The sequence below is a fragment of the Tympanuchus pallidicinctus genome, unplaced genomic scaffold (assembly GCF_026119805.1).
Source record: "Tympanuchus pallidicinctus isolate F22 unplaced genomic scaffold, pur_lepc_1.0 scaffold19, whole genome shotgun sequence".
Taxonomy (NCBI): domain Eukaryota; kingdom Metazoa; phylum Chordata; class Aves; order Galliformes; family Phasianidae; genus Tympanuchus; species Tympanuchus pallidicinctus.
The window spans coordinates 11,965,357-11,989,679 of NW_026294710.1; the positions used below are offsets into that span (position 1 = coordinate 11,965,357).

At 38.9% G+C, this 24,323-nt stretch overlaps 1 protein-coding gene and 1 long non-coding RNA gene across 3 annotated transcripts in view; one reads left to right on the forward strand and one right to left on the reverse strand.

Moving 5' to 3' along the window:
• The window catches only part of LOC128079751 (uncharacterized), a 30,649-nt gene extending 20,225 nt beyond the window's left edge, over positions 1–10,424 (forward strand). Inside the window, exons 2-3 of the long non-coding RNA XR_008206308.1 lie at positions 7,865–7,940; positions 8,721–10,424. This is a non-coding gene — a long non-coding RNA (uncharacterized LOC128079751). The remainder of the gene's footprint in view (positions 1–7,864; positions 7,941–8,720) is intronic.
• Positions 1–24,323, reverse strand: part of CELF2 (CUGBP Elav-like family member 2) — a 555,355-nt gene that overhangs the window by 273,633 nt on the left and 257,399 nt on the right. The gene's annotated exons all lie outside the window — the stretch shown is intronic.

Consider the following 24,323-nt stretch of genomic DNA (forward strand, 5'->3'; position numbering starts at 1 on the left):
AATTACAAACAATGTAATCTGTGTAATCTTTTCAACTTCTCCGGGAAAATGAAAAACAAGCTAACAAGCAATCCCATGTCCCCCTTCATAAAACCTCAGTTCCTGAGCACAAACCCTTGAATGTATGTTCTCCCTGTACTTCAAAGTTTCCTCAGGTATCCAGAGACTGCACTATCCATGAAACCTAAGGGAAATTATACAGTGATTGACTTCATCGTTATTGCAATTTGACATTGCGCTTCTCAACCTCTGGGGTCTCAATTCTTATTTGAATTACGCAGATTAAGTATAATGGCACTAATGAAATCACTGTCAGTTTGTAGAGGTGTAAGGCTGAGAACAGATTCTGCCCCAAAACTTAACCACTACCAAGCCATGGTCCTAAAAGCAGACACTAAGTTGTTTTCTGCACACTGATGTTATTTGGTAGAGTACATTGCTTTCTAACTGCACAAACTCTGCTTTTCAATTTTACTAATTTAGCTGGATCTAAACGTTTAGGCTGTATATCTGTATCACTAAATATTCTGTGATTGCTTGATACCAGATTTTTGTGAAGCTATCCTTAAATGAAATAAAAAGAGTATATGTAATGCATCATCACTCCTGATGGTTTATATAATGAAACTGCTCATTGCTTCAGATTTTCATGAAGTTAAAGAAAAAAAGTCTAGTCAGTCTACCCATCCTAATTGCTTAATACTTTCAATAGTCATTCCCTAGATCTTCTCATTCCTACCTGGAGCAATGAGGAGTAAGGCAGCCCATATTAATCTCATTCAGGCATCACTTACTGCCACTTATATAATTGCATTCTAGGCAAGCAAAAGGGTTTTGGAGTCTGAAAATCATCAATATCTCATTTTTATCTGTGCTCCAGACACGAGGAGCATCACTATGCAGGGCAAAGAATAAAACCAGCATTAGAAATAACAATTTGGCCTTAGGTCTGTTACAAACCCATCTCTACTGCAAGGTCTGATGTTCACTATTGCTCTAAAAAGAGGTCTCTGAAGCATGAACTGCAGTTAAGTAGCTGTAAAAACAAAAAACAAACAAAAAAAGAAAATCCATACAACAGAATAGCTACTGCAGATTATTGTGGATAGTTTAGGTCTAAATCCAGAGCTGAGAGAGTACAACTCCAGCAAAGTGGATATGGCTTTGAGAATACTGTTCTGGCTGTCCCTGCTTGAGCAGGGCATTAGATGAGGGGACCCAGAGGTCCCTTCCAAGAGGTCCCTGAACCACTCTGATTCTGTGAAAATCAGATTGTATTTGTTCACAGCATCCTTCTGCATTCTGATTAAAAAGAACACAATAAGGTTCCTCAAGCTTCATAATTAAAAACTACTAAGCCAGGGAGCAGTCCTCTCCACTGTGCCCAATACAGTGAAGTTTTACTTTTCCCAATGCACACTGACTTCCCTCACCATGCTGGACTTTCCAGGCCATGACATCCTTCAGAAGCAGTCTCCCCAATTCCACGAGGTGGGCACACACTCATCTTCACACTGCTGATAATGCAGACGCCTGTGATGATCTGTCACTTCTTTATAGGTCAGGTTCATGTTCTAATCACACAGTGCGTTAGAAACAGGTAGCATTTTGAAGAAAGAGATCTGAATAATTAATTCCGTCTCCATGAGACCTACATTACTTTGCAAATTGGTGCATTTGTTAGCACTGCTGGAGCATCAGCTTCCACTCCTGGGCCCTCTCACAGGCCATGAACGGCCCTACACCTCAGCACAGCCTTCTCTCTGAGATTGTTTTAGAAAGCCATTTGGGTGTGCTTGCAGCCTGGAAGGCTAACGGTATCCTGGGCTGTGCTAGCAGAGGGGTGGCACAGGGAGAAGGAAGGGATTGTCCCCCTCTGTTCTGCCCTGTGAAGTCCATCTCAAATACTGCTCCCAGCTCAGGAGGGAAGTGGAGCTGCTGGAGTGGGTGCAGAGGATGACCACAAAGATGATCAGAGGGCTGGAGCACCTCGCACATGAAGGAAGGTTGAGGGAGTTAGGATTGTTTAGGTTGGAGAAGAGAAGGCTCTGAGGAGACCTCATCTGAGGCCTTCCAGTACTTGAAGTAAGGTTATAAGCAGGAGGGGGACCGATTCTGTTTGGACAAGGGGGAATGGCTTTAATCTAAAAGAGGGAAAATTTAAGTTTGATGCTAGGAAGAAATTCTTTATTCATAGCGTGCTGAGGCACCGGTGCTGATGCCCAGAGTAACTGTGGGTGCCCCATCCCTGGATGTGCTCAAGGCCAGGTTGGATGGGGCTCTGGGCAGCCTGAGCTGGTGGGGGCAACTATCCCACAACAGGGGGTTGGAACTGGATGATCTCTGAAGTCCCTTCCAACCTAAACCATTCTATGATTCTATGAAGAGCAATGTAATGAAATCTGAATGTTCAGCTAACAGTTGGGAAAGATTCCTCACGGTTTAGTCACATTCTTCCAGTTTCTGTTCTGCCTCTCTCCCCAGGACACTGGGAGTCACCTGAAAGGCACTGTGACAATATAAACTGCTTTGCATCTAAATCACAAACAATTTTTATTAGCTGTCATTTTAGAAGGGTACCATTTCAACTGCTAGGTCTTAGGACCTTTAGGTCCTAACTGCTAGGACCTTAGGACCTGAGGGACCTTTATGTTTATGAATGTACTACAAAACCCTGAAACAATTTATGTTTATTAATGTCCAGAAGTTGATACACATATATAAGAAATACTTCTAAGACATAGAACCGCAACCACATTTCTACAGCAGCGTTCAAAAATCCGTGGCATTTTAATTGAAGATTCTTTTTTCTTTTCCTTTTTTTTTTCTTTTTTTTTTTTTTTTTTTCTTAAGTGCATATACAACCATCTCTGTGGTGTGGCATGAATGCAAGAGAAAGAATTTGAAGGCAAAAATATTCGTTCCGTTCAAACAGCATCACATGATGCCGCATTCAGGATGGCATGTCTTTGAAAAGGCACAGTCAAAAATCTGAAGGCTTCAGTATATTCTTCATCTGGTATCTGTTTTGGATAGGACTTACACAAGCCACTCTGAGCTTTGATCAGAGAGGTATACTTAGAAAAGACTACGAGCCAAATGATTTTTCCAACAGATTCATGCCTTGTTTTCTGTCCACTGATTATCCAAATTGGTCCTTGGATGGTTATAAATGTAGGGATTTGCTTTACAAAGCAAAAAAAAAGCAATAGCCCAGCACTAATCAAATAAAACAAAGAAATATTATATTCTGCTCCCATAGCTTCAGAGGACCCTATTTCTCAAGACAACTGCTCATCTCTAAAGTCAGTGAGACTTAAGCAAATGCTGTCATGCTATGCTGAAATATGGCCCTGAACCAACATTCAAATTAAATAAAGAAAAAAGTTCAGAAAACACCAGGTACCCTTTCAGCTTCATTCCTGCTTAATGGACAGGCAGGCACAGGAAAGGAATTAAATGAGATGGGAATAAGAAAGGTGTCAGGATGAGGAAGCAGAAGATCCACTGCCAACATGTGCACTACTACTGGGCTCTGCTTATTTAAAAAAATAAAGGTATCTAAATCTATTACGGTAAGTAATGAATTCTGTCACACTGCAATGACTAGAAGACGATCCTTGTAGAAATCAAAGGCCTATCTCTTACATTTTTAATCAAATGGTATATAGTCTGACTATCATGTTATCCTATTCTCCACTGCCTGAGGTTGCATAGAGTATCTTGAATGCTGGAGAAATTGCTGTCTGCGCTCATACTGCAGCTTGCAAAGAGGAATTTCAACCTTGTAGCAATGATGAGAAGATGGTCATCTAAGATGGAGTCTTCAAAGAAAGCAATGTTGGTTTCTTCTGTGCAGAAAGTTAAAACTTCCTATCTTTGATTAAATTGTTCTCTAGATCACTGCAGAGACCTGGTCTAGATCTTCACTCTTTGGATATATTTTTATTTTACTATCTCTCCTTAGTTTACAAATCCTATAAATTCCTATAAAAGACACTTTAAATGTGTTGATTTTTTTAATCCTTAGTTTGTTTGGGTTGTTGGTGGATTTTTGAAAAAAAAGCCTTCCTTTTTATAACCTTGCATAGCAAAATGAACAAGCCCCTTGAAACTTGTCTAAATAAATTAAAATGCAGGTCAGAAATGTAAAAGGCAATGTGCAAACAGTACTAAAACCAAACAAATTTGTTCTCAATGTCTGTCTGCGAGAATTGAGAGCAATTTCAAACCATATCTTGCATGTAAAAAAAGCAGTGATTAATACATAAAAAAATAAAGTTGCTCTGAAAATCAGACTGTTTTAAAAATTATTACTAATACTTACTTCAATATCTTGTCAAATGGAAATCACCTGAACTCTTTATTTCAGTGGAGCAACAACAGTCTGCAACAGCCTGAGGATGTGACTGGTCCGAAGTCTATTATTTCACTTGGATTTAACCAGATAGAACAGCTTTCAAAACACATTACTTTAAGGGATGGTTTGATATGAACAGCCTAACTTTATTAAAGGCACAGCCAATTCAGAGGCCCAGAAATAAGGCAGTTAAAAAAAAAAAAACAACAAACCATAAACAAAAACAGTTATTGGATAACTCCAGTGCTGTACAGGAGCAGGAGGCTGATGAGATGCTGATAATTATGACCTGCAGTAGAGAAAGGAAATAACTCTTGGACATTGTCATGATCAGACTATTCAGCTTTTTCATACAAGGACTTTGATGTCCTAAATGAAAGTAGATTTGAAAACCTAAAACAAAGAAAAAATAACTATTTACAAGAGCTGCAATCCCAATACACTATTAAAAAAGGAGATAAATCTCTGCTCGTCTCAAGCATTCCCAAATGTTTATAAGAGACTGGCTGAGAAGTTTCTTACCTGACTGTACCCCTGTGTGCATTCTAAAGCTCAGTTGGGTATGGTTATTGAAGAGTTCCCATCTTTAACAATCAAAAAACCAGACCAGGCAGGCTCTAAGCAACATCATCTAGCTGCAGATGTCCCTGTTTATTGCAGACTAGATGACTTTTTAGGGTCACTTCCAACTCAAGTGATTCCGTGATTCTATGAAAATTTCAAAGACCCATTAAACTGACAAAATAAAAGATGGAAACTTTAAGTGTAAAACATTACAGAAAATGAAAGTTGCACTCCTGACTAAAGCAGACTGAGTTACTTACAGAGAAGGCTAATCCATTTGACCTGCTAAAGCTGTATTTCACATTTGATTAAAAATATGCCACTCCAAGTACACAGAAGGGGCTGGAAGACAACAAAGTCAGGCCATTCTTGCTCCAGCCAATATTTTCTGTGAACTTGTGGGGAGCTGGCAGAAGCATTAATCTTCTTTCCATCCTCTTCCCCCCCCTCTGTTAAATCCACTGCTAGGAAAACACTCTTTCCTGATGCCCATGGGGAAGATGTCCCTGCTGAGATAGGATAAAAGACTCTTACATGACTCTTACTAGCCTGTGTGGGTCCATCAGTGTCTCATAACCAGGAAAGCAATCTTATAGTCTGTTGATCTGTGAAAGAGCCCTCTACAGATCGTGAGCAACGAGCAAACCCTCTCTAGTTTCTGCTAGAAAAGCACCTTTGCCAGATAAATATGCTCCTGGCTTCTTGTGGCTATAGTTTACAGGATGCAGCTATCATTGCAATTACAAAAAGGTGGAAAGATAAAAAAGACTGTGGAGGGAAATAACAGTTTTTTGTTTTTTGTTGGTGGTGGTTTTTTTGGTTGGTTTTTTTTTTTTTTTTTTTTTTTAATATGTTGTATACATTCTTAATTCTCTTTTCACTCCCCTGGTGTTGTAGGATGCTAAATGCACTGGAAATTTAAATTCGCATCCAGCATCCAGATCACTGAAAAAAGAAGTGCAGCAGACTAGAAAATGAAAGAAGAAGCCAAAAGGCAAAAAAAGTCTAAACAGAACTGCTGGCATATTTCCCCTTTCTCTCAGCTGTTTTGCAAGTCACACTATTTTCTAATTTGCAAGGAGAGAAATTAACCTGTAACAGAATGTAACAGTCCCTACCACACCACAGGGGCTTACAGCATATCAGCCTCAGCAAAAATTAATCCTAACGTGTAAATAAGAAGTGGATTCTCTTAATGATATAATGGGGCCAGCTCCTTTTCTTGTGTTAGGTCTCCTGAGCAATGGAATCTATTTTACAGGCGCTGCAGAACTTTTTCCATCACTTGAGATAGTGCATATTTTTCTTTTATTAACGGAGTTCATCTGGGTCACTTCATGATTTAACCCTTTGTTGCTTACATCCTTTAACCTGGTGAAGTAGTGGATTCCAATTGTTGCCAAATCATGCCGTCTCACTTAGAAAGTGGTAGTAATCGGTGTATATTAAATATTCAGTCTTTAATTCTAGAAGGTGCATCTCAAAATCAAAAGAAATTTTACATCAATTAGACATATATTGGCAATGTCAAAAAACAAACCAAGAGACCTTGAGACTGTGGAGAATGCACTGCCCCAAGAAATAGTCCCATCTAGTGTGAAATGGGGTCAGTAAGACACTTAGAAAATACGAATTTCCTACATATACTTTTCTGCCTCCAGTGCCTTCAATTTAGCATTTTACCGTATTATTTCTTAATGATGGTACTGGAAATTTGTATGATGGTGTACATCTGTAGGGGGAAAAAAATCACATAAAAACATAAACAAACAAACAAAAACCATGAATGAATCAAATTCCTGGCATGAGAGGATAAGACTTGAATGTAAGGGTCTCATCCTTATCCTGTGTTGCTTCATCAGGGCACTAAATTTCCACAGATTCTCAGAGCTGGAATAATCTCACCTAGGGCAGAATCATCCTCTGCTTCACCCTGTTATTTAATTAGGCAAACATTAACAATGACACCAAAGAAAACAGCATTTTGGGAATCTAAAATATGTAAAACATACTGCAAAAATCCCTCTTGTAGGTCTTCACAATACAACTAAAAGAATAAAGCCTTCATATGAAACCACCCTGAAAAAAAGTTACCCTGTGAGAGTTTTTTGTCTTGTGTATGGCTCTAAAGTTAAAAATTGTTTAAGGATCACTTTGACATAAAGTTATCATATCTTGAAGGGAATAATGATACACAAATGTGCCAAGTTCCATTAGCATGGTTATGAGATCCAGTGCTTTTGGGTCTGTATGCTTTTATCCCCATTGACACCCCAATCACTGCAAAGGTCTTGACTTGGGGATGTTGCAAAAAAACCCCACAAATCTCCCTTTTTTTTTTTTTTTTTTTTTTTCCATAAAGGAATTAAATGGTTGTGATTCATATGTGAGATTCACAGAGCAAAGGATAGATTTTACAAAAATACTTGGGTTGCTAAATCTTCTGGGAGCCTGACATTTATTGGTAGTGGCTGGGAAAAGGCTCCTAAATGCCTGAACATTTTTGTGCTGAAAACTTTTATTTTGAAAACTGTGTTAAATGCAGCACTGAATCTTCCCTCTGTGCAATGTAGTTGCTGCAGGCTCAATGAAGGGAGGACTACCATTTAGTAATGCTTACCTGTAGAAGCACACAGGTAAACGAAGCTGGTTTGGCTTGGAAAATAACTACCATGTTTTACTGCAAGCATCTTTTAAAAACCCTTTTGTCATTACGTTTACAAACACAAGATGCAGTGCAATGTGGGATCAAGTGAATGAAAGCAGCGATTTGTATGGCATGACAGTGTTTTGTAAGGTATGAAAAATTAACAAAACAACACAAAGGGAAACTAAGGAGCTAGTGGACATGGGGGAAATTATTCATTCTGATTTGCAGAGGTTCTCATGGGAGACATCCAGCCCATCACATCCTATTCTTACTTTTTTTTAATTTTACAGGGATCAGTAAAATGGGAAAAAGTCTTGCATCCTGCTGTGATTGACTGCATACCACTTGCAGGCACAGCATCAATAGGTAAAGTTTCATCATTGCATGCTATGAGATGAAAGATAATTGTGTATATTCCACACCTTACTAAGATAGTACTCATAAAATCCTAGCACCATCATTTATCCAGACACTCTACATAGCAATACCTGAGATATCACTAGGTCTTTTTATGTAGTTTGTTGCTCAATGATCACTTTCCTCTAGCTTGTAAACATTATCTGTGTATTCGTATTTCATAATTCCCTCTTTCAGAGATACAAGTAGTTTAATTTTGATTTCCTTGAAATCGACTTCACTAAATCTGTTTGACCATAAAAGCTAATTAGTAAAGACCCAGTGTTAATCACGTGCAATAGATTATAGCTGGAGGATGCAAAAAGACCATTTCTTTCATAATAACTTCTGCATTTCATCATCACAAGCTATACAGCAATGCAAAGGTAATGACATTTTTATTTCATCTTTTTATGATGGGACTCATCAATACTATGATCCATTTTCAGATTTTTTCCTAACATCTGCTTACAATATCCAAGAAGTCTCTGGAGAATCATACAATCATTTTCAGATGCTAGTATACTGAAAATGAGAATTTTCAGATCCCGAGAAGCATTAATGGCATACAGCCTAATAATACAAACTTTAATTCTGTCTTCGACTTGTTCACATTACAAGCAGTTAAAAAGACCCTCTATAAATGGTGCAAGACAAAGCAGTTGTCTCCGTTCTCAGGGGAGAGGGAACTTCTGTATTCTACAGTCAGGGTGGCCTAAGTGGAAATCTGGTTTGCTCTATTTGTGCCAGGTTCTGAACCAGCTCTCTAGGAACACGCAAGGAAGAGAAGCCCCAGGAGAGCACCCGATACAACTCACATCCTCAGGGACAAGCAAGACTAAGTGAGCAGTGGCAGTACAATTCTTGGCTGACTTATCCTGAGAGTGAAAACAAAGAGTAATGCCAATTCAATTGCCATCCCTCCATAGCTTGGATGGCCCTCGGTGACTTAAGGAACTAAATTACCTACTGGCAGTTGACCCGAAACTTCCCTTCTCATTCATAAAGACAAACACAGATCTACAAATTTTGGTTCACTACTGGATAGGGAAAACTCTGAGAAGCTTCACTAACCATCACACAATTCATACATTGCCTGCAATCAATTCTTTTTATTTTTTGATATTTCCAAAGTACCAACAACGTTCTGCACCAGCAGGTAAAGGCAGGAAGAAAAGCTTCTTGTCACAAAGAGATTGCCATTTAGATACACTGTGTACTGACAAAGGAGAGTGTAATGGGAAGCAAAGAGTGAGCAGAGTAATTGAATGATGCATTTAAGCATACATTTTGTTATCTCTGTGGGGTTTTATGTTTGTTTTCTTTTTGACTTATTGAATTCGGTGTTCATACTTTTCAATCATTCATTAGCTAAACAGTTCTCTTGTGGTTTGCCTAGATTAGGAAATGAGGACTGGGACAAGTTAAAACTAAGAAAAAGGTGGGTATTTTCTTAAGCAAAGGCAGCTCACATCACTTCTGGAACACCTCTCTCTACTTGCTCATTAGCATTTACCAGAGAGCTGCCTGATGCCTACATTCTGCAGAATTAGGTTTTTTTCTTAACCCCAGTGAAGCGTTTACAGACAAGACAGTTTGCTGCAGACATTGCAATCTGGCCAGCAAACACTCAGGCAACCAAATCACTGGGATTTGTACCATAAAAACAATTTAGGCAAAATCTGAAACATGAGTGATCTTTTTAGCATCTCTCAGTCTATGAGAAGTTATTCTATGAAACAGCATAATGGAAAGGATTAAGGAGAGGACTGTTTTTCCTCCCCACAAGGAAATGTTAAAAGGACAAATTGCTACAATCCATTCTGTATGATTTTAGAATTTTTCAAAGACTTTGTCCACACCTGAACCACGTACCCACCCACCCTTCTCCTCAACTAGTTTTTCTCCCCATTGAGGAGAACACATCCATACAATCTATTTTAAATGTTTACCAGTTGTTTGGAAAAGTTCCTGCTTTTCTCTACTGGCCATAAAGAAATACAGAATGTCCAGACCTAACCAGGACACTTGCAGAGTTCATACTGATAAATTATATTTAAACATATTTAAAACACATTTTATTTGTAGCCATCCTTATTTAAAGGAACCTAACAGTAATATCAGAACATTGAGCACACAGAGCTAAGATGGTCTCCAAACTAGGTCATGAAAATATTTCCGACAGTGATTTTATCCCATTCTATCACAACAATACAAATGTACAAATGGTTAAACTTTTTAATGAGGCAAGCAAAGACTGGTTGCACTGTGGCACTTTTTTCAATATCAAATACAAAAAAGTCTACTAATAAATCTTACAGGAATATGGCTAATTAACAGAAAAGATGTGCTTGTGATTGTGGACATTGTAATCTCTCAGGGCAATAATCATATCTTCCTATGTGCTTGTCTCTTTATAGGGAATAAAAATATCCAGACTCACCAACCTGACTCGAGTTCATTTTCACCATTTCATTATTGGAATATCACTGCTAATGAAAATGAAATCTGAACTCTAAAAATATAACCACAGCATACATTCCGAGTCTCTGAAAGAAGGCTGAGATCTTGTTAGTCAATACTATTATTTCCTGTTGGAGCAGAATTTGGCTGTTTTCAGAAATGTCATCTCAGGTTCAGTGCTGGTGTTTATATACCGTTGATGCCCAAATTACTTTTTCACATTACATTCAAGAAGCAAGAAGTTTCCAGGATAATACAGTTGATTTAAATACAGCTTAAAATGGAAGACAGTGAAGTCATCCACATTTATATTTGACGCTGATGTAAACCAGAGCATGTAACATTTCCAGTAGCTACACACAAATCTGTCTGGACATTTGGTGGACTCTCCTTGCCATATTTTGTTCCAGGGGCCAATTATAAGCAGCAAGGTGATTGCCATCTTATGCAAAGACGTCCCTAACTAGTGCATTAGATTATGGAAAAACAAACGAAAAAATAAACATTCTTAGATTTATATTTAGGATAACAGTGTCCTTCAGCTAACCTTCAAACATTTCATTTCAGCTACATCCAGAAGTAAACTAGAATTCACAGCTATTAGAACATACTTATCCAAGAGTTTTGGGCCTTTTCTTTTATCTTCTTTTAAATTTAATCAGTTTAATAAAGTATGGGGAATTTTTTAATCTCATTTCATAACAGTTTGTTTTTATGGAGAGGAAAAAAAATAACTTGGAAAACAAGCATGTCACATTCTGAAAGCTCTTTCTGGAACATATGGTCTTATCCTTCAGAAATTACGAGTTCTCTTGACAGAGGCTGTGACAATCAAGTTGCATTTGAAGAACTGCTATATTCTAATTACTCAGTTATGCCAGGCTTTTCAACAAAACTTTCCCATAAGTTCCTGTCACTCAATTTTGAATGTGCATTCAGAGATTTGAAGCTTTAATGAGCCTTGATCAAGTTAATTAAGGCCCCACCCAGACTGTGAAGATGATTGCTGATAGCTATGTGAGTGTTTTGGCAATAGTTAGCCCCAGGCATTGAATGCCACATCCACAGCAACTTCCAGAGATTTCAGAAATCTTCAGCCTAGAAAGTCTCCCATGGAAATGGCATCAACACACTCCCATTTCCTGGGAACAGATGGATCCATCACATAAAGCTTTGTGAAATGAGAAACAAGCCAGACTGGAAGCGTGGTACCGTATTACAAACTCTGCTTGCATTTCCTCAACACCTTCTAAAAAAAAAAACCCTCATTATTGACATTATGTAAATACATTGCATTGGGGTTATCTGATAGTCTCTTAACTTAATAACTGAGTGAATTTGGCTGGCATATTAGCTAATCTCTGGCCTGAAATGGGCTGGTGCACATGTGAGTAGCATTAAATCTAACTGTGAATTTAGCTTGGATGGAATTTGCATCTCCTTCAAATCAATTCCATACAACTGCAAATCCCATATTTTAAAGAGTTGTGCCCAGTCACTTTTCAGTGAAGTGCACAGGATCTGATTTTGTCAGCTCTCTTTGCGATTCCCTTTTTAGAATCCAAAGCTTCCTCTCCCAACTATGCGTAGAAAATAATACATTTACAGTGATTAGCTCAGACAGCACATTGCAGCACAGCAAATAGAGCTTCCTAATGCCTATAAGTCACCCCAGTGAAATACAAAGACAGCATAGGACTGGGCATATTAGGAATACGCCTCTGTTATTAGGCTATGCCCTGGCCCATGAACTGTAGTTGCAGAATAGGCAAAACTTTTCAGCCTCTCTCCACACATCACTGCAGCAGATCCACAGACGGGAGCTCTTTATAGATCAGCAGACACCAAACCTCCTTTTTTGCATGATGGAAGTGGGTCATCTGAACACAGCAAGAAGAGAAACACAGATCAGCAGCGAAATAAGTCCGGCTTGTGACCAGATATCCATCCTGGGGACCTGCCAGGCTTTCCACTCAGCCAATCTATTTTTAAAGACAGGGCCTTATTAGCACCTTACAGTTCTTGAATTACTTTGCTGAATCTTCCTAATGGGATAGCAATCTGTCCCAGAGTATTAGTAGAAGTAAATGATGGAAAGATTGCATAGGTGTATTCAAAGATCTGGAGGATGACAGCAAACCTGAGCCCAGGAAACCTTGCATGCAGCAGCTGTAAGCTATAATACATGCAGAGGCAGACTTGCAAACACTCTTTTTCTTGGCAGAGAACAAAGATCTTTCTTTTCTGCCATACAACAGACAGTAGGCTCAGTATACACCTTTTGCTTTGATCAGACCCAAGTATAACCTTCATTATAGAACTTTGTGTAAATATTCACACCCAAAAGAAGCAAATTCTAATGCTTGCACCAGCTATTTTTCTCCAGTTTATGTTTTACTGACCTTTAGCTAAACCAGTTCTGCAGGGTGCAATTCTTAAATGCCTTTTTCTTGTTCTGCTTCCCAACATATAATCAATAACAAGAACTGATAATCTCTTCCTCCCAGAAAGACAGCAAACTGTATTTCACTGACCAAAATATTCCTTAATGCCTAATGCCAAAAACTGTACAGGAATTCCAGTCCTCCCTGAGGCACAACATTTGGTTGAGTTCTTTAGGTCTATGAATATAGTAATTTGCAAAGAAAGACCATAAAAATATTTCCTACCCTGCAATTTTCCTCTATCATCCAAAGTGCATTCAAAATGTAAAATCATGAAATGGGTTGAAGATCTTTGAGTTCCAACCCCTGGCTGTGGGCTGGTTGCTAACCACTAGGATAGGCTGCCCAGGTCCCCATCCAACATGACTCCTTCTGTACAGAACTATGTTCCCAAGCTCAAGTACTTCTTCAGCCTTTTCCAGTGAGTTCCCAACAGCTGAATGCTGTCACATGGCTGCCCTGTTTTTTTCCCCAGTCATGGGAGCACAAAGTACATGAGATAGCACTAATCCATGCAACCTCTAAGCCTATGAGATCCACGCAAGTTCTGCAAGAAGGAAACCACACCAAAGCAGAGAAACTCTGTGCTGCATCTCTTTGATGCCCTCCATCAGTGCAGCAACATTCAGATGACAACATATTGCATGTAGTCACAAAAGAACATACTTTAAAGAGTGTTCTTGTTACAAATTTGTAAACATAGCTAAGGACTAATAATATCTCCCTTCATGCTCACTTTTGGAACAGCTGCTGTCACTGTTGCAGACCATCTGCAGGTAGGAAGGTAACTTAGCAAGCACTTCTAAAATCCCACTGCTTAATGAGTAGGTAAGGAGGCACAATCAAAATCAGAGCAGCAGCAAGAGATGCTCATGGTCCTCTGTTCCTGCACTGCTAGCTCTTAGGACTAATTTCAAAGACTCGATAAATTGGACCTGGGTTAGCAGAAGTCAGCAGTAACCAGGATTAATCATAGAGTCACACAGTCATAGAATCATTAAGGGTGGAAAAGATCTCCAAGATCATCTAGTTCAGCCATCAACCCATCCCCAACATGCACTCTAGCCCATGGCTCTTGGTGCCACACAGTGCCTCAGCTGCTGAGAACTCTCCTGCATCTTGTGAAAGCACTGGCAGAACCATAAGAATGATGTCATCCAATTCAACCACTCTCTCTTTATTCTTTAAAATAGGTTTGATTTTACTTTTTAGTATAAAGAACAGTAATTTGCACCATCTGACGATGGCTTAAAAGATCTAAATTCACCACTTGGCTTATTACTGCATTTTCCTGAGCTTGGAAATGAAGTTTACCCTCTGGATTTTGACACAGGGCAAGATGCCCTGATGGCATCATGGGGGATTTGGCGCAGATGAGCCCAAGGAAAGGAAAGGGCTAGGATGTGTAGAAAAGAGCTTGTTGTATGGGCAGCAGGAGGCAGCTCCATGTGTAGGAGGTGAGAGAAGGCAGCACGCTGGGAGTGGGAGAAGGCTACAAAGAAAGTCAGCTCAGAGGAGAGAGTGAGGAACATAAGGAATATCACAGTGTGTGGGATGAGATGAGAACAGAGATGTAGGTTTTTAGAGAACTTTAAAACAATTATAGGTTTTTGCCATGGAGGTTCTGTTCCACTAGCACTTGCTTCCTTGTTACGTGCCTGGAATTGAAGCTTTCTTTGAAAGACCTTCCTAATACTATTTCATACTTTCAATTAACATTTTATTTAAATGCTTTAAGATAGTTTCTAGATACATTAAAGCCTTACTGATGAAATCTTGAATATAATAATGAAAATTTACATAACTAAGCTACATTTGCATTCAATAACAAGACAGCTTTCCAGTATGGAGTGTGCCATCAATAGCTCCCACATCTTCCTGAATTTTCCTAGCTGCAGCATTCACTTCAAATTCAAAAGGTTACAGATTTAGCTGGAAGAAAGAAGACTGTGATACCATCAGTGATCAGGTATCTTTTCCAAATTTCAGCTGATATATCAGAGGATATCAGTTTAACACACGTACTTGGCATATCTTCAGGAGCTTTACAAGAGACACGTCTATATATATTTTTTTAATTTAGTATTTTTTTCTGTTAAAGAGAGAAAGTGTTCATACCCTTCCTACAAATAAAACACGAAGTGTCAGTATCTTTCTATAGTACATCTGCACACTTCCTTGGGGATTTTTCATTATAAAATAATACCTCAGTTATCAAGGCACAGCATAATAAACCAGTATTCAGGACCAGTAAGAGGCATAGAATCCCTGAATCACAGAGTGACTTAAGCTAGAAGGGACCTCAGAGATCTCCATTCCAACCTCCTGCCATGGACTGGTTGCCCTCCAGCAGCTCAGGCTGCCCAGGGCCCCATCCAGCCTGGCCTTGAGCACCTCCAGCTTAGTTTGGAAGGGACCATAAAGGTCATAGACATTAAAGACCATTGAGACGTTGGTGGTTGGTGCAGATTTTTTTCATGAAGACACATTTTGAGAATTTCTGAGAGGAAGGACTAGAAAAGATGAGACAAAGGTGAGAGAAGATGATGCCTGGTGCACTGTGTGCCTGAGAGCAGCAGCATGGTGAGCACTGTGCTGGCAGTACTGGATGCAGAAAAATTGTCAACCAAGAAATCTGCCTTCTGATACTGTGAGGTTCTTATATTGAAAGAATCATACTGAGGATAGGCTTGGAGATTTGTCTGGTTTTATCTTTGCTTGGGACTGTTTGCTTTTTCTTATCTTAGAGTTGATGCTTTGCACTAAGATTTATGGAGACTATGAATCTCATAAGCCTTTAGAGAGTCATAAGAGGCTGCCTTTGTTGCATGCAGAATGCAGGAAACAGGAAAAAAGATTTTATTTTCATTTTTTATTGGTAATGAGTTTTGTGAACTCTAGCCATAATTCTTTAAAGAATGTCTCACAGAATGGAGCTAATCCAAAGTTAAATGTGCAAAAGGAAACATGTTTGATTCTTGTTCATCCAAATAAATTATGAGAGCTGAAATTTGGAAGAAAACTGGACACCTGTATCTGCCAAGAAAGCAGAATATCAGAAGTTATAGAAGTTCTGAAAACCATAGAAAAAGAGTTGATAAAAAAAATCTTCTCACTGCTGTGAAAACAGGCTTGCATAGGGGAAGATTTTCTTGCAGATATTTATTTCCAGATCTGCCTCTTCTAGACTTTATCAGCTTGTCTTTCAAAGCAGCTGGTAGATAATGCCAGATGAACCACTAGCTTCCTCCTGAACAACAACTCTTAAGCTGCTGTGAAGATGCACAGCACCTGCCACATGTTTTATATTATCCAATACCTACTACTAAGCCTCTACTGCATTCCACAAGTCAATAAAACATCACCTACTTAAGGCCAAAATTCAAAAACCTGCATGAGAATTGCAATACCTGACTGCCATTACTTCAACACCTGCCTGAGCTCTGAATTTTTCAAATGGGTGAAGTTCTAAAATGTCTGTTATGTCTCTGGCACTGTAAGACAAACTCATGATGGGAATTTATTTCCCACTTATGTCACATTAACTGATGGAGCTGCTGAAGAAAGTCAATCACTCACAGGATGAAATGGAAGGCAGAGCCTTGCTGTAAAGTAAGCAGCACCTGAAGAAAGAACTGACAGTCCTTAAAGTAACTTTTTACTTTTTTTTTTAATCACTTTGAGTACTTGCCATTCATCACTATTTTAACTGAAAAACTTCAAGCAATCTGTCTAAGAACTCTGCATTAATTTTAAGAGGTTCAGAGACTGATGAAGGTCTGGGATTGTGGCATGAGATCATCTATAGCTCTACCAAATCAATATCCCCTTTAAACCACATCACACTCTTTCACCTTGCAAGTTTTGAAATAGAAGTTGTAAGCCACTGCTTTAACCAAATGTTTTTCTTACTCAATTTCTTCTCCCATTTCAGCATGTGCACTATTTTTCTAAGGGATGCTGCTGCTTTTTTTTTTTTTTTTCCCCCTGCTTCAACTCTGAGCTGTTATTTTCACAGACGTTCTCTATAAAGGATAGGAACATCTTCAGCTCTGCATCATTTCTGTAAGAAAAAGCTACAGTGAAACACCAATTAGAGGTTTTTGGTACTGCGCACTTAAGACTTACTGAATGCTTTCTTCTGAAGGTGGGGGCTCTAGACAACGGTGCAGCTCTTTTGAAACACAGATCATGGGTTTGCATACCCTTGCAAGTTGCATGCCATGTTTCTTTGACTGCCACCTTTCTCCTCCTCTTTCTGCTGCTCATCACACAGCTTTGGCTGCAGCCATTTGTGCTGACACGGGGCTGGCTGCTGCCCATGGCTCCGCTGGGGTCAGAGGTGCAATATCTGTTCTGTTATTAGAGAAATTACTCAGTGCAATTTCACAGTTCAGCAGAACAGACTTATTGCTTGTATGCGCCGCATGTGTGTGCGCCTTAACAAGCACTTAAAGTTTTTCTGCTTCTGTTCCTTCGTGGAAACATCCATCTTTAACAGCTTTAGAAGTGTTAGTGGGGATGGTTTCTGTTCCTACCTTAACAAGGAATTACTATCTTGAATAAAATAAGGATTATAAGAGCAACATTTCCGATCTCTGCTATAAATTCAGAAACAAATAGTGAACTCCCTGCTTTAGAGAAAAACTGAGGAAAGTAACAGGTGGCTTTTTAGTGACATGATTACTTTTATTATTTCATTTTGAATATTCAGTGTTAGCAGCAGCCATCCCTTCTTGTGATCACCTTTCCAATTTTGATTGCTTGATCCAAGTTATCTGTTTATTTCTGCAAAGGCAGGACCAGGGAAAAGCAAAGCTATTTCTGCAATATTTTATTTTATTTATTCTCAATGAAAATGAGAAGATCTTTTTTTACAGCTGCACAGCTTGTAATGTCAGCTCTAAGCAATCAGCTAAAAACAAAAAACCCCCACAGTCACTCTGCAGGTTTAAAAAAAAAAAAAAAAGAAAGAAAAGAAAAAAGAAAAAGAAGAAATCAATTCATGTTGTCACAGTCTATCTAGATTCATATTGTCCCCAGCCATTGATACAGAATGAGAACATCTGGGGATTCAATTACTCATGACATGAATAATAATATTTCATTCTTGTTACATAGAAGTTTTTAGTTGCAGGAACTTCTGCTCCCTTCACGATGTGATCCTGGAATGAGAGCTCACAGCAACTGAGACACGGGAAGCCATGGTCCCTTTGGCATCTGTGGTGCATTACTGCAGCTATATCTGCATCTCCAACATAAAATCGTAATAAAGTAAATAATTTTTGAGGAGAAAGATGGGCTCCTGACCTCCAAGACCTCACAGATTTCCTCTCACAATGGTCCATATTTATAGCCTGGGTCAGAAAAACTCACTTGCCATTTGAACCCATGTTGACGACACCTGCAACTGTCCAGTGCATTTGATTAACCCAAACCACCAATCTAAATAGCTGTAGGAGCTATCTAGGCTTATATTTTGAGCTTCCAGTTTGAGATAAATCTCAACTCTTATGTTTCCAGTGTATGCTACCAAAATGGTGTTTCTGGTGTGTCACACTGAATAACATAGTTTAAAGCAGTCACAGGCATGGGTTGAGGGTTGAACTAGATGATATTCATGGTCTTTCCAACCTTTATGATTCTGAGATTCCTTTTCTTTCTTAATCAGGTACAGCTGCCTGTAGTCTAATTGACAAAGCCAGGATGAAATCAGATAACGCTCATTTTCCAACAGTGGGCAGCAATACTGGCTGTAACATTGCACTAAGTGGTGCAATAACACTGATATCAGTAGGAGTCTTCTGAAAATTAAGCACATGATCTGTTGCGAGATGAGTATATAAAAGTCCAGAGGCCAAATATGCAGACAGGGCTGAAAGTCACTTCTGTATTTCCTTATGCTAAGTGAAGCCTGGCACCTTGTTTTCTCTCATCTTTTCTCTACAGCCATTCATTAAAGATAGATTATGGCAAACAGACATGACTTACATGTTCTCTGCAACATCATAGCTTTTCTAAAGCATAAGAACTCGCTGCAGGAAAGGGTGCAAAAGACTTACAAATTCCAGTGGTTGGAATGAAAAATATATTCCACTATAGCCCAGCTAGGAAAAATGCCATGCCAACACTTTACAACTGTAGAAGTGCTGCACAGGACACAACTTGCAAAATATACTGGGAGGACATACAGAGAAAGTAGGGTAGGTCCTCAGTGGCTCAGAACTGGTAAAACATCATCACTAGTAATATCACAGCAACAGAACAGCCACTATGAGACTGTTCTGAATGCGTGAGATTGGGGCTCACGGTTGACTTTTGCTGACCGCAAAACCTTTAGGTATTGCCTAGTTATAATGGCAAGCTCCAGATGTGAAAATCTGCATCACCTCGTGGGAGGAATCTCAACTCAGTGCCCTCCAAGAATAAAAAACAGTCACCAATTACTGCTTGCAGGTCTTGTGCCTGGTTTTATGTAATGTATCTAGTCCCACTGCGATCATTGCTTTTTAAAAATGTTTAACATTTATGGACTCCAGTAAAAATGTTTTTAATATAAGGTAGATGAAGTATAAACCATTAACCTTGAACACTAGGGAATAATGTGCAAGGGTTTTGGTGTTTCGTTTTTTTTTTTCTTTTCTTCTTTTTGTTTTGTTTTTTAACCGTTAAATATTTTAGTAAGAGTAGTCTAAGTTTTGCTAAGATAACAAATCTTTTGAAATCATTCAAATATTTGCAATTTTTGCAAATGATACAATATTGCTTATGTCATTAAAAAATTGATACTCAGAAAGCAGAGAACACTGAAGAGAGGACTAAACGGTATCTTTGCTGTCCTACGAGTAACAGTATAGGTTTTCTGACATTGTCCATCCATGTCTTACTACTGTTCTTCTAGGACCAATTGTAAGGATCACACTTACAAAATGCTATGTATCAACAATTCATTTCTAATTATTTATTAAACACATGACATAAGAGTAAATGCACAGAGAACATGACTGGGAGACTGGCTGCACCAGAGGGCCATACTGCCATCTAGATGGACCTGGATAGGCTGGAGGGTGGGCTGACAAGAAACTCATTAAGCTGAGCAAGGAGAATTTTAGAGTTCTGCCCCTGGGGAGAACAACCCGTGACATCAGGACATACTCAGGCACCCAGCTAGAAAGCAGCTCTACAAATAATGACCTGGGGGTCCTGGTGGACATCAAGTTGAATACGAGTCAGCAATGAGCTCTTGTTGCTAAGAAGGCTGACAGTAATCTTGTCTGCATTAGAGTGTCACCAGCATGTCAAGGGAGGTGATCCTTCCCATTTGCTCAGCATTGGTGAGGCTGTACTGGAGTGCTGAGCCCAGTTCTAGGCCACCAGCACAAGAGAGACCTGGGCATACTGGAGGGAGTCCAACATGGGGCCACCAAAACATTGGAGCACTTCTGCTAAGAGCAGAGACTGAGGGAGATGGGACAGTTCAGCCTGGAGAAGAGGCTCAGAGGGATCTCATCAAGGTCTCTAAGTAACTGGAAGATGGGTGCAAACAGGACGGAGCCAGACTCTTTCCAGTGGTGCAGAAGCAATGGGCCCAAACTGGGACACAGGAGGCTCTCTGTGAACATCGGGAAGCAATTCTGTGCTATGCAAGTGATGGAGCACTGGCACAGGTTAGCCAGACTGGTTATAAAGATTCCTCCTTGGAGATCTCCAAAAGCCACCTGGATATGGTGCTGAGCACCCTGCTCTGGGGCCTGTGCTTGAGCAGAGGTTGGATGCATTGAACCCAGAGGTCCCTTCCTCAGCCATTCTGTGATTCTGTGACAAAGCTCTGTGTCAATCACATACCTATGGCATAGTTTACTAACAGAAAGCTCTTCCACATCAACAAAGCTCTGCTAGACTTCTGCTGCTGAGTAGCTGCTACAGAAGCAGATGTGTATTTTTTTTTAGCTTCCTCCTCCCCCCCCCAATGTATATTTACATCTGAGATTATTCTCAAAAAGTTTTGTTCCTTCCACTGACTTTCGAAATAACTTTACTCTGATGATCTTCAATGCTTAAACATTGCTCAAGCAAAGGAGATACAGAAATGGCTAACTTTTTAACAAGCATTTTGGCAGGAAAATAAAGCTTGGTAAATGATTTGTGTTTTAAGATTGCTCCCTTTACTGTTTCTTGTAACAGACTGACCACTCAGTACCCATCTGTAATGTATCTGTCTTCATTCAAGCTACTGTTCAGAGGCTCATTTTTTATGAGAAAACGTAATACTGAAGTCAAATCTTCTCCCCAGACCAATGTAAATTTAACCAGTAAGATACTGCAGCACTGTTAAGTGGAACAGATAATGAACCTAAATAACTGCTCAATCTTATTAGTGTAGCCCTCATATACCTTCCATTTTACTTCAAGCCCTGCTGCTTAGCATTCATACTGCCTGATTTGAGACTAAAATTAGATTACAGGAATGCGTGCTTTTTACAAGAGGTCTTTTATTTGTTCCATAAAGTATTTAGCACTCTTTAGGCGCTGTATAAATAAAAATAATCACGATCTTGGAATTCACCTTCAGGAATGGAAATGAAGAGATCCAAGTCCTTTCATTTCTGATGCACATTATCCTCATTGGGCACATTCGGATGGCAAGTCTTTGTAAGAAAAGTTAAAAAGATGCTTGGAAGTCTGGTAAAGGTGAATAAGAGAAGAAAAAAAAAAAAAAAAAAAGAAGAGAATACGTTTCTAGTTTTAGAGTTTTACAGTAGGGATTAAAAATAAAAGCCCTTCCAGACTTTTAAAATAAAGATCTGCTGTCAAATCCATTAATGTTTATGAGAGATGCTCAGGATTGCTGGTGAGAAATGGTGGTGGGTTCAAAACCCAGGTCACTGAGCAAAATCACTTATGCTCATTTTAAGATTCAATAGCTACGAGTAATTAGGAGCCATTTCAAGACTGTGAGAAGTGATTTCTGAGGCCTCTGCATGGTGGAAACAGTTATCTGCCTTCTGGGTCAGAACTGTATCAAGTCCAACAATCACTTCTGTCTGACTTTCCCCCTCCTTCCCAGAGACTATATTTAGCACTTAAGTACCAAATATCGAAAGTTTTTTGAGGTTAAGCATGCCATTGTCCTCAAAACTCCAGCAGGCATCAGCTTACATCATTTGCTGCTTTAACACTTCCAAAACTCAGCCTGCTAGTACTCACCTTAAATTAAAGCTATCATCAGGTGAAACATCTAGTTAACGCTGCTCCCCCAGGCTTTACTTTCAGGCAGCATAGAAAGAAAAACAATTCCCCAAGGTCATTCACCCTGTCCTGAGATAATGCACCTATTTCTTTTCATTTCTCCCTTGGTTCTTTAGGCAGTGTGTTTGTGACACCTACATTTAGGCAATGTGGATCCTACCATTGGTACCTTTGTAATTTTTGAATGCAAGTCATCAGTAAGCACATATGGATAATCACCTCTGTGTTTCTTAGACTCCTCTTAAGATTTTAAAAACATCTCTCCAGAAAGGGATCAGATCGAACATAAGTGTGTTTTAACATTTACATCAGCTGTAAATTTTCAATTTAAATTTTGTATATTTTAAAAGGGACGTTAAAAAAAAAAAGAAAAAAAAATTCCAACAGCTGCCATAATGAATAACTCCATGTCACATTTTAATGGTATTGAAGTTTTCTTCGAAAAAAATAAAAATCAGAATAGCAAAGAGAATTTTAATATTCTTTCTTCAGGAAAACAGATTCACCTTACAATCACAGCAAACCCATTGCTATCTCAAATCATTACTGTTACTTACATTACTGCCCCTCAGAAAGACCAAACAGCATCAGAGTATTATTGTACAGTGCATATAATGGATAATAGGCAGTCCTGCTTGCAGTACAGAAAAATAGCTCAAAATGGATGAAAGAAGGTATAATTTAGAAATAAGCATCTGAGGCACGGAGAATGTCAAATGTAAGATTTTTTTAAATGATTAGTTAAATTTGAGTCTCAATTTAAAGTAATGATTTTCTTCAGAAAGTGGCTGGCATCCAAATTGTGAAAAACCTGCTCTTTCAAACAGTTGACTTCAGAACATTAAATATCGAGGGCTGAAATCTTTTTATTTTCCTTTTAATGATGTGGTTTCAGAAAAGATACATGATGATATCATTTCTAAAGACTAACTCTGGTTAGCTACATATAGTTTGACATTCAAGAGATTTTAACGTTATCAGCTACCACTGCCTGCCTCCCAGTTTTCATGACCTATTATTTATATGCCTTTAAATGAAAGTGAGTTTCATGAAGGGATTTAGAGGCAGAAAGCAGAATGTCTGCATTCAAAGACAGGGTCACAAGTGGACTATACCAAATCCCTGCTTTATACAAAGAAGAATAAATTTCAGTGAGTCTTGTATAAAGGTAAAGAAAATTGTGTTGTACACTGGGACAAAGAAACGTATGCTGTAGGTATTCAAGTCTGACATCAGAGCAAAGCAGTTCAGGTCTCATGAAAGGACATCCACCCATCCATCCATCCATCCACCCATCCATCCATCCATCCGTTCATCCAACACGAAGCACAAGCAGGGAAAGGTATAATCTGGTGTTCTTAGAATGAGAGAAATTGTTTGTCAAAAGACTTTGTCCAGAAGGGGTCCAGAAGAGCAGAGATGGCCAACCTCAGCTACTTCATCTATGCAATACCCATAAAGATAGCAACTGACCTGGATTTACTCTACATCCTTACTATTGTCAGGAAAAAAAAAAGATCCTTTTCATTTCATAGTAATTAAAATGCTCATGGATATTTTATTAACTCACTCTACAGAACCACATAGAACCACATTTTACAATTCATCCAAGCACTTACAAGTAGTTACTTGGGTGAGGCTGTCAAGACAGAAATAATTCAAAACCTTGTGTACTTAGTTCCTTGGAAGACATATCATTCTCTAACACAATGGTAATAGAAAGACTGCTGACAGTTAGTGATCAAGAGATTTCATTTTGCTTGTCATATGGTGGGTTGTCAATTCTTCTTTTCCCTTTAGATAAAAGCTTAGTTGCATTAGATTTAAATAATGGTGAAGTTGCAGGTTAACATTGTTCAAAAGTACTGAAGTAACTTCAGTACTCACATTCTACTTTCAAAATGCTGTAGACACACAGGAACATGTCTCTACAGTAAATGGAATTTAGACATCATTTAAAGAAATTTATGGAATGTGGGAGAATAAAATTTTAAATCAAGAGGGGTTACTTTTTGTACCCTACTCCAGATTGCTGGTTTAAAGTACACGAGGTCCAGAAATTACTGTGGCTATAAGAGAATTTAAAAGACTTAAATTTTGAGTATACCTTTTTGGCACACCAGTGTAATCTTGCTGTCGTATTTTGTTGCAGATTTCATCCCACCTTTTCAGAAAAAAGTTCAAATCATACTTCTAA